The sequence below is a fragment of the Dreissena polymorpha genome, chromosome 6, assembly GCF_020536995.1.
Source record: "Dreissena polymorpha isolate Duluth1 chromosome 6, UMN_Dpol_1.0, whole genome shotgun sequence".
Taxonomy (NCBI): Eukaryota; Metazoa; Mollusca; class Bivalvia; order Myida; family Dreissenidae; genus Dreissena; species Dreissena polymorpha.
Window position 1 is genome coordinate 70,516,175 of NC_068360.1, and position 16,627 is coordinate 70,532,801.

General features: G+C 34.6%; 1 protein-coding gene across 7 annotated transcripts in view; it reads right to left on the reverse strand.

The window, feature by feature from the left end:
- The window catches only part of LOC127833282 (GTPase-activating protein skywalker-like), an 83,449-nt gene extending 68,641 nt beyond the window's left edge, over nucleotides 1-14,808 (reverse strand). For all 7 annotated transcript variants that reach the window (XR_008027316.1, XR_008027315.1, XR_008027313.1 and 4 more), the window contains exon 1: nucleotides 14,717-14,808. The gene's annotated coding sequence lies outside the window, so the exon portion shown is untranslated. The remainder of the gene's footprint in view (nucleotides 1-14,716) is intronic.
- Between the last annotated feature and the right edge of the window lie 1,819 nt (nucleotides 14,809-16,627).

A 16,627-nucleotide genomic window follows, 5' to 3' on the forward strand; every position in this document is an offset into this window, starting at 1 on the left:
CACACTGAATAGACATCATTAAGCTTACTTAACCATATTGATTTGTTTTATTATAATTGTTTATTTATAATCATGTAATTATTTATTTTTTAATAGGTAAAGTTTCAATTCACATCAGGGGTCTAGCTAGGTTCAAAATTTAGGGAGAAGTCACTTCTCCCAAAGACCAAAATAGGGAGAAGTGGCAACTTTTCGGGGAGAAATGGTACTTTTGCATCCAGGGGTCAAGCTTAGCTGAAAATTTCGGGAGATGTCACTTCTGTAGAGTTGCGTCATAGGTCTTCATTTTACATGTATTTTGTGGCAAATTAAAGGAGAAGTATTTCCTTTCAGCTTTCAATCAACTCTTTACTTGTCTTATACCCCTCATTAAACCGTGCCAATTATCATTAAGCAGAAAAAACTCATATTTCACACTTTGGGGGACAACATTTACAAATAAAAACACACACTTAAGTGTTTATTTTTGTTATTGATGTATTTAACTGACTTTAAGTAATATATTTAACACTTAACATGCTATTTATGTGATAACTGATAAGCTATTTCAATAATAGAGGCTGAAATGGGTGATGGAATTCAAAAGGCTGCATTTCATTTATAATAAGAGATGTCAAGTGTATAAAACCTACATTTTTCTTATTTGTAATTGATTGTAAATTATTCTGGTACATTTTATTTTATTTTTCCTGTACAGGTGTATCAAACAAAACTTCAATTTTAACAAAACCAGTAATATTCATAATCTTCTTACTTCCTTGTAAATTTTAAGAAAATCAAGATTAAATCGAATTTATATTGTGCTACAATTTAAAACAATTAAAATTCATTTAAAATCTCATTTTACAGCACAGATTCCAAATCTTACCTGTAAATGAGCCCTATATTTATTGCCAGTGCTAGGTTAACTCTTCGCATTTGATCATTCCTTTGTATTGTTTTAATGGGCCATTTAACTTTGCTGAAGTATAGTTACTGGTAGCCAGCATAAGGCAATTAAGCAAGGCTTCACCTATGAAAAATTTTAAGAACTCTAAAAGCTCCCGCCTGCGCATTTTAATGTTCAACTTTGCATGACCTGTAAATGGGGCAACTTCTGGCTGAGAATTCTCCTGTGTCCAATTCTCCACATCAAATTGATTTTAATGGTCAATGTGTGGCACAAACAAATAATTAAAAGGTGGAGAAGTTATGTCGCCTTCATGAAATTAATTAGCGACAAAAATATTCCCTTGGCGAGCAAATCGCCCACTTCACCCACTAGCAAGACCCCTGCACATAACAAGTGGCACAGGGCTTTTGGGGAAGGGCCTGGTCTTCCATTTTGGGGCAAAAAATTATCAAAGTAAATGTAAAATTTGGGGAAAATTGCATCATTTTAAATAAATTGTCTTAGGGGAAGGGGTCTATAATAGAAAGCCCTTGCTTAAGGAGGGGAAAAAGCCATGCTGGCATAAAAGAGCTTTTTTTGACACATGAGCTTTACTTGCATTTTAAAACAAGGCTGAACTTTGGAATGTAAACTAAGAGGCAAAGTTTCTGTTGATTTATTTCGGACCATTAATACATTGTCGGTCCCTAGACCTAATTCATTCTACACTACGCGAACAGTGATTTTGCCAGGATTCTCGCATCACCGCGATCATTGCAACATGACAAATCGCGTTGATTCCTTGCGACAAGAAAATTTGGGTGATGTCTCGGTGATTCCACGGTGACCGTCGCACGATGTATCTCGCTGTAAGGCAATATGCGCGAATCACTTTGAACCGCCGTTAATCACCTTTTTTCGTGATTTGCGTTGACGGTTACACTTTCATGTAACATTTGCACTAACGTTACACATACTTTTTTCTCACATAAAAAAGTAGCCAAATAAAAGAATTCCGCAACATGGGAATCGGAAATATGCATTCCGCAAACTAGGATACATTGTAAATAACTGAAATAATAAATATTCTGCCCATTGGGAATTGGCAAACAAGAGCACCGCATAACGGGTGCCACGCTTGGCTGCGAAAGCTTGTCAGAATTTTTTTTTTTTTTTTTTTTAGAGCTCACAGTGACCTTGACCTTTAACCTAGTGACTCAAAATGGGTGTAGAACTCCTCAAGGTGCATCTACAAATGAAGTTTCAAAGTTGTAGGTGGAAGCACTTTGAATTTAGAGGCAATATTAGGGGTTCTGTTAAAGTTTTATATTAGAGGTCACAGTGACCTTGACCTTTGACCTAGTGAACCAAAAATTGGTGTGGCATGTAGAACTCATCAAGGTGCAACTACAGATGAAGTTTCAAAGTTGTAGGTGGAAGCACTTTGATTTTAGAGCCTATGTTAAAGTTTGATTTTAGAGGTCACAGTGACCTTGACCTTTGACCTAGTGACCCAAAAAATGGGTGTGGCATGTAGAACTCATCAAGGTGCATCTACATATGAAGTTTCAAAGTTGTAGGTGGAAGCACTTTGATTTTAGAGCCAATGTTAAGGTTGTAGCACGACGCCTACGGCGGACGTCAGACAAGCTGGCTATGACAATAGCTCGGGTTTTTTGCGAAAACAGCCACGCTAAAAATGACTTTGCAAACTGGAAATCTGACCTTCGGCAATCAGGTACAAAGATGGCGACGATCACAGCTTCATTGCTTTATCCGCCCGTTCAACCGATTTTAATCGCTTAGAGTTATAATGACCTTCGACAGCTTATTGGTGTTGATCTGTTGTGTAATGTCAATAAAGGTGTGAAAAACTCGCGAGTCAGTGTTTATTACATGTATTCCCTATTAGAGCAGTACGTGTAAAAAAAAAATGAAATAATCCAGACGATTTATTTACATGCTAACGCACTGTAACTGTTAACAAATATCCACTTTCATTTATACCTGTTATCAGAAAGTCCCCAGGAAACACGTTTTTTACATGCGTATGTCGCAATAAAACTTTTTTTGTACATGATGGTATTGCATTCAATCTTAATTTAAATTCACTCGTCCAATGAAAGCTGTGTCCCATAATGCACAGTACTCTTAAAGGGATCTTTTCACGGTTTGGTAAATTGACAACATTGAAAAAAGTTGTTTCAGATTCGCAAATTTTCGGTTTAGTTATGATATTTGTGAGAAAATAGTATTACTGAACATTTGCCATGGTCTAATATATGACGATTTAAAAACCTAACAAGATGTGTTTGAGAAACACAATGTCCCCCTATATGACGTTTGACATTGAAGGATGACCTTGACCCTTCACCACTCAAAATGTGCAGCTCCATGAGATACACATGCATTTCAAATATAAAATTGCTAGTTTCAATATTGCAGAAGTGACATAACATAAGCAATTTTGACCCATATATTTGACCTTGAAGGATGACCTTGACCTTGACCTTTCACCACTCAAAACATGCAGCTCCATGAGATACACATGCATGCCAAATATCAAGTTGCTATCTTCAATATTGCAAAAGTATTCATAAAATAAGCGATTTGGGCCACATATATTTGACCTCTGACCTTGAAGGATGACCTTGACCTTTCGCCACTCAAAATGTGCAGCTCCATGAGATACACATGCATGCCAAATATCAAGTTGCTATCTTCAATATTGCAAAAGTACTCATAAAATGAGCTTTTTTGTCCACATAATTTTGACTTCTGACCTTGAAGGATGACCTTGACCTTTCACCAATCAAAATGTGCAGCTCCATGAGATACACATGCATGCCAAATATCAAGTTGCTATCTTGAATATTGAAATACTGCAAAAGTGTACATTAAATGAGCGATTTTGACCCATATATTTGACCTTTGACCTTGAAGGCTGACCTTGACCTTTCACCACTCAAAATGTGCAGCTCCATGAGGTACACATGCATGCCAAATATCAAGTTGCTATCTTCAATATTGCAAAAGTTATTGCAAATGTTAAAGTTGGCGCAAACCAACCAACCAACAGACCAACCAACAGACCAACAGACAGGGCAAAAACAATATGTCCCCCACTACTATAGTGGGGGAAATAAAATTTATAAAGCGTTGCAACGCGAAACTATTGAATAATTTGGAGAGTTTTGTTATTGTAATTTAAATTTGTGAAACTACGAAGATTGCCTATATAACGTATAAAATACACATCTTATGTATGCTTGGCAGGATAGCTCAGTTGGCTAATGCGTTTTTACTTCAGGATTCCGGAGGTCACTGGTTCGAGCCCTGCTGCTGGCTACTTTTTTTTCCTTTAAAAAAAAATATTTTTTAATTTTTAACTGGAGCTTTTAAAATTTAATGTTTACATTTATCAATATAAAGCATTTAATGACAAACTTCAAAACATGCCAAAATCTGTGAAAAGGCCCCTTTAACACTTCTGAAAAATAGCGTAGGCATGCATATGGTTGTGTTTATGAATTTCTTAAACATATTTATCGTCATAAATGTTTACGATTATTTGTTTGTAAGTGATGTTGTAATTATTTTGGATTATCGAATAATTGTGAACATTAGAAAAGCGGTATGTATACATTTATCGATATGATTTGATTTATATGCATGAATTGGCGATCACAGCGAATCGTGGCGAATCACCACAAAATTGCGGGGAATCACCACAAAGATTATCTTGCTCTCGCACAACAGTGGCGTAACGAATCACATGAAATCTCGGTGATTTTCCACTAAAAAATCAAACTGTCCACCGTGACTCCGCCAATTTCAATAGCTTTGGAAAACTGAATGTCAAAGACCCGGTGGTTGAAATTTTAAAAGGTCAAATAAAATGATCAGGGGTCAAAATACTGAAGTCTAGATAATTTGTTACTGGATATACTACGCGACCCGTGATTTTTGCCGCGATTCTCGCATCACCGCAATCGATGCAACGTGACAAATTGCGGTGATTCCGAGCGACAAGAAAATTTGGGTGATTTCTCGGCGACCGTCGCGCGATGTATCTCGCTGTTACGCAATCAGCGCGAATCACCGCAAATCACCGCAAACCGCCGTGGTTCACCTTTTTATGATATTTACATTAAGAGTTACACTACATTACATGTACATGTAACATATATGTATACACTTACATTATACATTGCAATAATAAAGCTTTTGTTGCTGTTGTATGCAATGGGCGTATTAGCTAAAATACTCCCGTTCCGACATGAACGTGATGAAGTAATGTCGGAAGCTTTAACGGCTCCAAATTAATATAACAGCGCAGAAGAATGATCATGCAATAATTATTTAACATAACATGTAAACATTATTTAACTAATTGCATTAGCAGAATGTTTATTAAAACTTACAATCAATTATATTCCAGGCCCGAATACACTACCACTGTTCAAATTCCATATTGTTGCAATATACATGTAGCGTAGCACTGTGTAAATTGAAAGTTGCATAGTGTTTCGTCATTGGTCGGTTATAAATACCTTGTTTCTCTACATGGTATTTGATTTCGACAAAACTAATAATTTGGTAATTTACGAGAAATATGATATAAGTTTTCCATTTAAACTTTGATCTTACCGTGTGTGTTAATTGACGTTATTAATTATGTTAATACTTATTTTTGCATTTCATTAAGAATTATAACGTGTAGCCCTTTTGTTAACAGTGTTTAGCAAAATATTCGCGCCTTAAGACACGGGAAATTGTTTAAGTAACGCTTTCATTTAAAGGTTAAATGTAATCGGTAGATTACATCTAATTATTTGGACTAAATTATGCTATACTTATTTATTTTCTGTTTCAGGCTCCAATGCGGATAACTCGTGTTACTCGCGTTACTTTCCGAGCGTTGTACATACATTCACAATGCTTGATAAGCCGGAAATCGGAAATACATTACTGTTCTATTTTTAAGTACATGTTATTATGACATCGTGGAAAATAATTTGTTGTTATTACATCATTGCCTATATATTAAAGACGTTAAACATTGTGTTTGTTTTGCTGAAAAAAACACGAGTATATCAACGTAGCACTTAGCGTTCGCAGAGTTCAATAAATTTATGATGATGTATAATGCACATGCATTTCTCTGGGTTTTCACGCCAAAAACAAAAAACCCTCAACATTTGATTACTTAGTGTGTACTGTCCAGCGGGCGATAGTGTTTGTTCAAGTGTCAATTGGCACTCTTTGTACGTGTTCAAACTGTTAAAAGATGTGACAATCACAGAAACAACAGGATGGCGCTGCCAATTAAGTGCGATAATGGATCAAATGGCATTGACAAAAAATAACATTTTGGATATATTTTTCGGCGTTTACTCAGATGGTCTCTCACAACAAAAAAACTATACAAGTCAAGGTATTATGTTTTACTTCTATCAGTAACGATACGGATAAGGCGTGTTTGATTTGAATTGACTTTAAAAGAAATATCAAATTGTTGGCGATATAACTGTTTTAAAAATACCAAAGAAACATTTAACCGAAATCAACAGAATTCAATGTTCTCTGCGCTACGCAGTTTGTATAAAAAATCAATACTTGCACATTCGTATACCTTGACCTTGTACATTGCCGCATAATTTTCGCGCTCTTTTGTCGGGAAATATGCATGTACATGATGACTATATTGAAAGCATTTGTAAACGTCGTGTTAACATTAAAACATCGGAAGTGTGTTTCGGATTATAAATTTTTATTCTCATTTGGGAATTTAATGGAACATTTATACTTATGGTATATTTGTTTTGAATTGTATATTAATTTGTTACAACGCTTAACGTGTGAAAAAATGTTTTGATAATAGTATGCATTAATAGCACAATTTCCAGGAGGAAAACGTTTTTTACATGAAGGCGTATGACGCAATAAAACGTTTTTTTGTAAGATCGTATTGTATCAATCTAAATTTAAATACGCTCGTCCAATGAAAGCTGTGTCCCACATTATGCGCTGTACTCTATAAACTTCTGAAAAATGGCGTAGTCATATGGTTGTTTTAATGAAATTCTCAAACATATTTACCGACATAAATGTTCAAGATTATTTTTTTGATGTTGGATTATCGGATAATTGTGAACATTAGAAGCGTTATGTACATGTATAAAGTTATCGATACGATTCGGTTTCTATGCATGAATTGGCGAGTCATCGTTGTCACTGCGATCACTGCGATCACGGCGAATTGCGGCGAATCGCAGCGAATCACCACAACATTGAGGGGATTTAGCGCGAAGATTATCTTGCTCTCGCGCGACGTCGGAGTGACGAGTCACGTGAAATCGCGGTGATTTTCCACCCAAAAAGCAAAATGCCCGCCTTGACTTCGCAAATTAGGCAAAAATCACGGGTCGGGTAGTGTATGTGTTGATTGCTATGCAAATGTTTCTTTGTATAACTTGCTTGCTTAAGATTAACAACATTTTGCTGAATATAAAATACAGTATATGTTATTTTCATGGTGATATTTGCATCACAATGTTGCATGGTTATTAATTTTGAGGAGTCAAAATTGACTGTACTGTAGTATGCTGTTGAAAAGCCTTGTTTTACGCATAGCCTTGCTTTTGCCATGCCGGAAGTATTATTTCTATGCTGTCCGCTGCATAAATTTTAATAATTTTTACACACGATACATAATGTATCCTGTGTAAAAATTATTGCGTAATAGGAAGATTATCTAAAGCTTGACGCCGCCTATTGTAAATAAAAAAGCAGCCGATATATGACATGTATTATACATACCGGTAATTGTCAAGTCGAATGTTTGCAATTTTTGTTTTCAAATTCAATCTAGACTGCGTTACTGCTTCAATTATGAATAACTGTGACAACTTTTGACAATTGACTTTTCTACTATTAAAGTCATTTTAATATTGTGATTTTAGGTTCTTTTAAGTGGAAATTTTATATGTAAATACAGTTTAATAGTGAAGTGTGTTATGATAAGCTTAAATTTAAATTAGGTGTTCATTACAAAAATGGTTCGAATGTGTGACATACTTTAGGGGGTGGGGGGTCCAAATGTGTGACAGTTTGTGACAGGGGGGAGGGGGTTAAAAATGTCTATTAACACTATGCACATAGTAAACTTCTGGGTTAATGAACCCAGAGCAAACATGCAACAAGGCGATTGTATGTGGCAAAATTCTATTTAAAGGTATACTTTAATTCAACCACTGAGGATATATGATCAGGGTTTCCCATGGCTCAAAAATTTCTTTAGCCAAATTCACCTTGCCAGGGGTGTAAAATAACTGTAACCCGCTCGCATTTGCAACTGTGTCTTTTTGTGTAGTAAAAATCTGATACGCTTTTGGGACTTTAAATTGTTACATGTTTGTATGACTATGTGCCATAATTGCCATTTGAAATATTAAACTAAATTGATTTGATAATATAATGTAGTTGTAGTTCATTTAAACAGTCAATAGAGGTGTTGTAATAAATGATACCGTATTTCTTCGATTATACGACTGATTGACATAAGACGGGGCCCCCACTTCTGAGTAAATTTTGCCATATTTTGCATTGACCTTCTTATAAGACGGGGTAAAAAATATCCAAAATGAAACTTGTTTTCTTTCAACAAAGCCAGATTTTCCTTCAAATTATGTAATCCAACTATTCCAGAACACTACGTAAATTCACCAAACCCAACTATAAACAAATGATGTGCTAACATGTACAACTATGCACATCGCAAGCTATATCACGATCACGACCCATCAGGGGTTTCCCCAGGCCATTTTCCGATCAGTGTATTTTTCAGTAAAATAAAGTGGATATTGTCCAAAAAAATCAAGGTTTCTCTATCAGTGTATCAATATTCCCTGTTTTAAAAGAGCACTCGGTACCTACTTTCACAAGTAATCGCCATAAACACCACATGGGGTAATGGTTAATCCACTTATAAGAGAATAGCATGACGCGCGTATCGATTATTCCAGCCACATTACACAGTCATTTAAATGCTGACAAGGATGTATCTGGTAACTTTCTAGTCGTCAAACTGTGAAGTTCATCGTCCAATCGGTTACGCGAATGCTTATAATGGCGGGGTTAACTATCGACCATTATTTTTGATTGACGTCGGGCATGAAGTAAGAGTTTTTCGCAGCTTGATTAGCAAGAAGTTGTACCATTTGAGTAATATAAAACCGGTAATTAGTACAGTACAGAACATTAAAAACGGTTTCGGGCATCATCATCACACCTTTTTACTGTAAACAAGTGTTACCTATGACTCATAATTAAAACGAGAAATTAATTAAAAAGTGTTAAACAATTAATTATTTTAGCGAGTAAGTTGTGCAAATGACTCCCGGTTACAATTATGTGATAACAATTTAATTCCAGTACATGTATATCAGGGATCATATTTTCCCGCAACATCAATCGGTCCGGATATAAAAGGGGAAAAGTATCCGAAAATGTGTATCCGAAATCATGACAAATTACGTTAAAATATATACCATTGATTTTGCCATTCATGAAGGTGGTATAATACATGTACAAGTAAAATTCCCTTAGGCATTTTTTTTAAACGGAACGAGTTTTCTCAACTGGTTTTATCATTTGGTATTTCATTGTTGTTTCGTGTGATGTTTTATCAGACGAGTGTAGTGATTTAAGGTCACTTCCAACAGCCTTGCTTTTGAGCTAGCTTTTCAGCGACGCGGTTAGAGTGTCTGACTACCACTCTGGAGGTCGTGGGTTCGATCCCCCAATGAAGCTCCGTATTTTTACAATAGGACCGACAAAACCGAAAAAATATGATCCCTGATGTATATTTCAACATGTCCATTAATTTTATTGAACTGATTCACCTCGTTTTTCTGACATTTATTCGACATGTAATGCGCTTTAACAAATTTTCGTTGAATTAATTACGCACACTTGTAAATGTTTCATCAGATAATCGATAGTTAGAAGACTGATGATGGCAACCGGCCGTGATCCTCGTGGACAATGTGAATTTCATGCATAATTCCGTCAAAACATTTATTCGACTCGTAAAGTGTTTAAACAAATTATCGTTGAATTTATAACTATTTATGCTATTTGTTGAAATCTCAAATGGGAATAATTAAATTTGTAATCCGAAACCCATCCCGTAAGTCGATGTTAACGCGTTAATCCGAAACACACTTCCGAATGTAAATGTTACCGCAACGTTAAAATATTTTTGCTTCAAATTAGCAGTGCAAATTTATTTTGTGTCGAATCTTTTTCTCAATAAAAAAGAGCGCGAAAATTATGCAGCATGTACAACATCGCGTCATTTGCATACAACGTGTGTGTATTGAGCGTTTTAACAAGCACACAACAGGTCACGGGATTGACGCATATTTAGAGGCAATATTTCATCAAATCTATAAATAGTCACTTAAAAAATGGCAAGGTTTGTGTTAAAGAAATAATTGAGAGCTTTTATTGTAAATATTTACCAGAAAGAGATTGATAAAAACGGAATAAACGGGATTATCGGGTAATAAATAGAAACTTGAAAAGTAGTAAGTATAAAATAGAGTCGGGTTGAAACGGATGTATTGGGGAATCGTTCGAGTCGGGACTTTACTATCTGTGCGGGAAAGTTTTAAAAAAATTAAACAAATTAAAAAAATATATTTTTAAATGACTGGGGGATTTTTTTGAAGAGTTCATAGCGCACCAAATGACGTCTTTTGACGCTGTTTTTCTTTGAGTTATAACGCACCACAGAACGTGAATTGACACGTTAAATTAAAAAAAAAAAAAAACGTCGGGAGGGGACACCCAGAACCACCCCTAGCAGCCCCGGGGCGCCTGACAAAAATCCTGTGGAAAGCACTGCGACCAATGGACCTGCAGTGTAGTTAAGTAAACAACTGATTGCTTAAAACAAAAAATAATAATACACAACTTATTTTACTAAAAAAAAATATAGGGGCAACCACAAAACAAGTATGGGCGACCTCACACTGTGTTTTTACAGCTTATTTTTGGGCCGAAAAAGGGCCCCATTCCCAATGCCAAAAGTGCCGGTATATATTTTTCCCAAATAGAGTTTAAAAAATCACAATCCAGAGTCATTTTTGGGCATCTTTTTTTATTTAATTCTCAATGATGCAATTTGATGAAAAATAACCAAAATTTGACTTGTAAATGAATTATGGAAAGTTATAATCATGTTATTCAGTAAATTTACTCTAACAAGAATTTACATCATAAAAGCAAAATTATAATTTCCCAATTTAGTCAAAACGTCGCTAGTTTTCCCAATTCAATGGGCCAGGGCCCCATTCCAAAAATGGAGGAAAAAAAACACTGCCTCATTTTGTACTCTGGTGGCCTTTAAGCAATATTTTACACCATACATGCCAGAATTTTTTATGTCCAAAGCGGGACATTCCAAAAAAATTGTCGGGACATTTGACCAAAAAGCAGGACACCTAAAACGATCTATCATTCCACCTCTACTGTAGTCAGTATAGTACTAACAAAAACTCTTGAAACTTTTATTCAAGACATAAAACATCTGATATGAAGCATGAAATCTAAAACATAACAATAACAGTTTTATTAAATAAGACAATAGCAAACAACGAAGATAATATTCATCTTTTTAGAGTACAAAATCTGGAACATTACGACAACAATACTCATTATATTACTTTCAATGGCAAACATTAAAGCAGGGGAGGCTATCCAGTACACTGAAATTACGGGTTACAGTAAACTATCTACCGAACAGTTACATCAGCTTGAGACGGTATCACTTATTGGACTGTTTGTTGCGATTTTGGTAAATTGCACATTCAGATTATCCCGCTATTTTGGAACTAAACATTGAATGTAAAAGACTCATTAATGACGTAGAGTTAATTTTACAAAACAATTATTGTTTAAACCGTTTCAAACAAAGACAAAAACAAACACATTTTCAACATTTATTTCATTATAATACAACTATCGATAGCAATAAGCGACCACTATCTTGAAGACCACCATGGTGTAAATGCCTGATAAAATCAATAATTAGCCGATAAATCGCTGATAAGGTGTCATAAACAACACTGGTACACACAAGAAGTAGAATCGGATTGTTAATTGGGGGCAATAAAGGGATAAGCGGTGGTAAGTGTTAGCGAAACAGAGCTTGAATAGCGAATTTTATTGGGAACCTATAGTCCTTACATCGTTTTTTACGAATGTCGGGACAAATCGTCTCATAACGGGACGCCGGGACAAAGGGCCCAAAAGCGGGACTGTCCCGCCGAGATCGGGACGTCTGGCATGTATGTTTTACACAACTGCTTGCTATGGCAAAATTCTTCTATTTTAGGCTATTTTATAAGTTTTAATAAAGAACAAGAGATGTGTTTGTCAGAAACACAATGCCCCCTACTGCCCCGCTTTGATTTATTAATTGTTTTTTATCATTTGGCAAGTACAGATAATTATCTCCCTTTGAAGCTTATTACTTCCCTTGAATTTGTTTGTTTGACCTTTGACCTTGGAGGATGACCTTGATCTTTCACCACTCAAAATGTGCAGCTATATGAGATACACATGCATGCCAAATATCAAGTTGCTCTCTGACGGGACATAGAAGTTATGAGCATTTTTCGAAACCTAAACGCTGAAACCTATACGCAAAGTGTGAAGGAAAGACAGACAGACGGGGGCATAAAAAGTTGTAGCCAAATACAATTTAATTTTTCTTTAGCCAAATAGGTCAAGTTGTATCCATTGGCTAATTTGGCGAATGGCATAGTAAGCCCTGATGATTTTTCTCTAAAATGCAAGAGCCCAACACAATTTCTACTAGCCATAGATTAGTGGGTTTACTTTTAATATCAAGTTTGCATAGTGAGATTTTTTAGTCAGCTTTTATGGGTACATACGTACAGCTCATCGTTCTTCTTGATTAAACCAAATTCAATGTCAAAATAAGAGGTCTCAAGTTTGTCTATAATTCGAATTCAATCAACCTAAAACAGCGTTACAAACACAATACCTGTTACCATCGGTTTCAATGTGCATGTTGTTTGTGGATAAATGCTCAAAACAAAAAGTTTATAAAAAATCATTACCAAACTGAAAGTCGAATATGTGAATTGACGATTCGATCTATCTTACTGAGGTTCAGTAGAAAGTCGGTGTATTATGATTGGTTGATTAGACACGAGCTCTACAGGTGTCTAGCTAGGCTCAACATTTTGGGAGAAGTCACTTCTCCCTAAAGCTAATATACATGTAGGGAGAATTGGTAACATCGTTTGGATAAATGGTACATTTGCGTCACAGATCTTAGTTTTACGTACAAATGTATATTTTGCGGCAACTTAAAGGAAAAGTGGTTTCTGTTCAGCGTTCAATCAACTCTTCACTTGTTTTATACAATAAGACATGTTAAGTGTATAAAACCTACATGTTTCTTATATCTCATTGATTGTTGATAATGATGGTACTTTTAATTATTTTTATCCTGAACAGGTATATCAAATAAACTTCAATTGTAACAAACCAGTAATGTTCAGAATCTTCTTACTTCCTTGTTAATTTTAAGGATTTCAACATTAAATCAAATTCATATTTTGTTAAAAATATTTGTTTTAAATTGAAAATTCAGTTTAATCTCATTCTACAGCAGGGATTCCAAGTCTGACCTGTAAATGAGCCCCATATTTATTGCCAATGCTAGGTTAAATGAGCCCCATATTTATTGCCAATGCTAGGTTACCTCTTCCCATTTGATCATTCTAGAGTATTGTTTTTATAATGGGCCATTTAACTTTGCTTAAGCATAGTTATTTGTAGCCAGCACAAGGAAATTAATCAAGGCATCATCTATGAATAATTTTTAGAAGTCTAAAAGCTCCAGACTGTTCTTTTGAATGTTCAACTTTGCATGACCAGATAATGGGGCAAGTTATGGCTGAGAAACCTCCTTTGTCCAATTTTCCACATCAAATTGATTTTAATCAGTAAATGTCTGGCACAAAGGATATCATTTAAAGGAGAGATGTTACTTCGCCTTCATGAAATTATTGTGCAAAATTAATTTTCCCTAATAATAATTGTCCACCTTGCCCACTCGCGAGACCCCTGATCTATCTTGCTGGGGATTGCGGAGATAATCTATAGCGTATTTTCGAATTCGGAATTTTCAGAATATTTGGCCTTTCCTTTGCAAAAACTTACACATTTTCCTAAACCACTGATGTGTTTGAAACTTTGGATTAAGATCATTTTTATGCGAGCACACCACATCATGCAAGTTGTTTTAATTTGCGCATTAGTGATATATATATGATCTGTTTGTATTTATTTATGGCAGAAAATACTTTATGTAGCTAATATTACCGCTTAAAGTACTGCCCAGATTTCGGGTGGGAGACTTGACATGGAAAATGCTGTAAGCAGTTTGCAACTCCCAGTGGCCCGGAGGATCAATAGCTGGGAGTTTGATTATTGCAACTACGTGTGGATATAAACTATCATGGTTATTTCAGTAGCCTATAATTGTTAAAAAAATATAATTAAGAAAAGGCAGTATTTTTTCTATACGTTTATAGGCCCAGCAAACACTTCAGGGGCGATGGCTCTTGCAAATTTCGAACTCTGTACTGACAGTTTAACGGAAGTTGCATTTCTTGGCATTTTAAAAAAGCTAACTTATTTTGTTTCTGTTATCATTAAAACTTTAGCTCGGCTTACTATTAATGTAACATTAATTTTCTATCTGTTTGTCAATTGTGCAATATTAAAACGTGAATTTACCTGTAACATTTCGTTAAATCACAAAAAATCTTGAGTCTATAATGCTCAAATGACCGGAAGCACAAGATGTGTCAAGGTCACATGAAGAAAACTCAACGGTTACAAAACACTAATTAAAAAATTAACAATGTGTTGAGTTCAAGTCTTACTTACGTAATACGTCCTATTTAACAGAGTCCCAATGTAAGAATTAAAATGATAACGAAACAATTGTTTACCTTAGCTCTATCTGCAACAACAGCATACTGTAAGTTTGTAGTCTTTTATTATTTTATTTTGAAAAATTGACAAATGTAGTTTAAATCCGGTCCGATTAAATACAATGGAGAAATCGAATGGTAAATGTACATCAATAGACTTTTTCTGCAAAGGGCTAGATTTTGGAGGAAAAAAGCAATATTCGTTGGTAAATTGAAAGCCGTCACACCTCAAATCCTTTCAAAATCAGATACCGTATAAACCTTTACCATATGAATGCAACTATATATGATTGGTAGATAAAAAGATGATTCAGCGTTGTTTTTCTCATTCGGATTAATCGGTTTTTTTCTTCATAGAAGTCAATTACAACTGTTTAAAACAAAAATCGTATTCATTCTTGCTTTGCGGAAACTGTCAAAACAGCCTCAATAAAATCATCTCAAATCAGACGCTTCTAAACTATTCTTACACCGATAGTTATGGAGCGAAAGTAAAGATTAATTATAATAAGATTGCGGACCAATTGCACATGTCTTGAATTTACATTAACTTTAAATCAGGGACCTATAATATTATTTGTTTGTATATGTCCCTGTCTATATACATCATTTAAATAACGTTTAGCCTAGTTTCTATTTTATCGCTACACTAATTAAGTTTCATTTGTAAACACAGAAATGCAGTATAGCAACATTTAAATAATTAAGGTTGTTTGAATGAAACTCCAACACGTATGCGAAGCCAAATATATATAAATACCCGGAAATTCGCCCGGCGACGAGATTAAGTCACGTGAGAAAGTGACGCATGTCATCTTATCGTGATAATCTTATCTACAAATGTGCATGCAGATGGTGTCACAGGCATACCAGTAAACGCTCTTAATCCACAATGGGGTCATGGTCTCCCTTGAATAGAATGCGTTTGCGCCTCTATCGCAGATGTGTTTTCAAAATGTTTATTGTCTTGCTATTATTATTTATAAGTAATAAGTGAAGCCAAATCTAGATATATATGTTTCCAGTTTTACAGTTTAATCTTAAATTTACATTTTGTTTGGAAATTTTAATATAGAGATATAAAGAGATATATCAATTTAGTAAATTAAGAGAACATCGCCGGAACAGTTTGATAAAAATTCAGCCATTTGATCTAAACTCTTAGTTTTTTATATTTATTTTAAAATGATACCTGATTTGAAAAAATAAAAAGAAAATTGCAGATATGATCTTTTCAATAAAAATGTATGCCACGGCCTTAAATCTTTCAAAGTTTCTCCACTGAATATCTTCTGAACTACTACAGTTAAAATCGCTAAATTTATTTTCGGCTATAGCTTTTATATTACCTCTAAATATTTAAACAAGAAATGTTATTTAGAAATAATAAATAATAAACGTTGTGTAATGTTTTTTGGTAGTCTTTCGGAAAAATCAGCATTTAATATGAAACTGAACATTCACTTTTGTTAAAGTGCTAAAAAGTAACATTTTCTTATTATGTACATAATTATTGTCTGTACGGTTATACTTGTATTTATGTTTTCGTGAACTATGAAAGATTTAAGGATATTTATCTATAGCTATAAAAAAATAACTTTTTCCTATTATGAGAGTCATGAAATTTCAGTTATGAAAAGATATAATGGTATTCATCTATATCTATAAAAAAATAAAAAAATTCCTTTCATATACATAATTATTGTCTGCA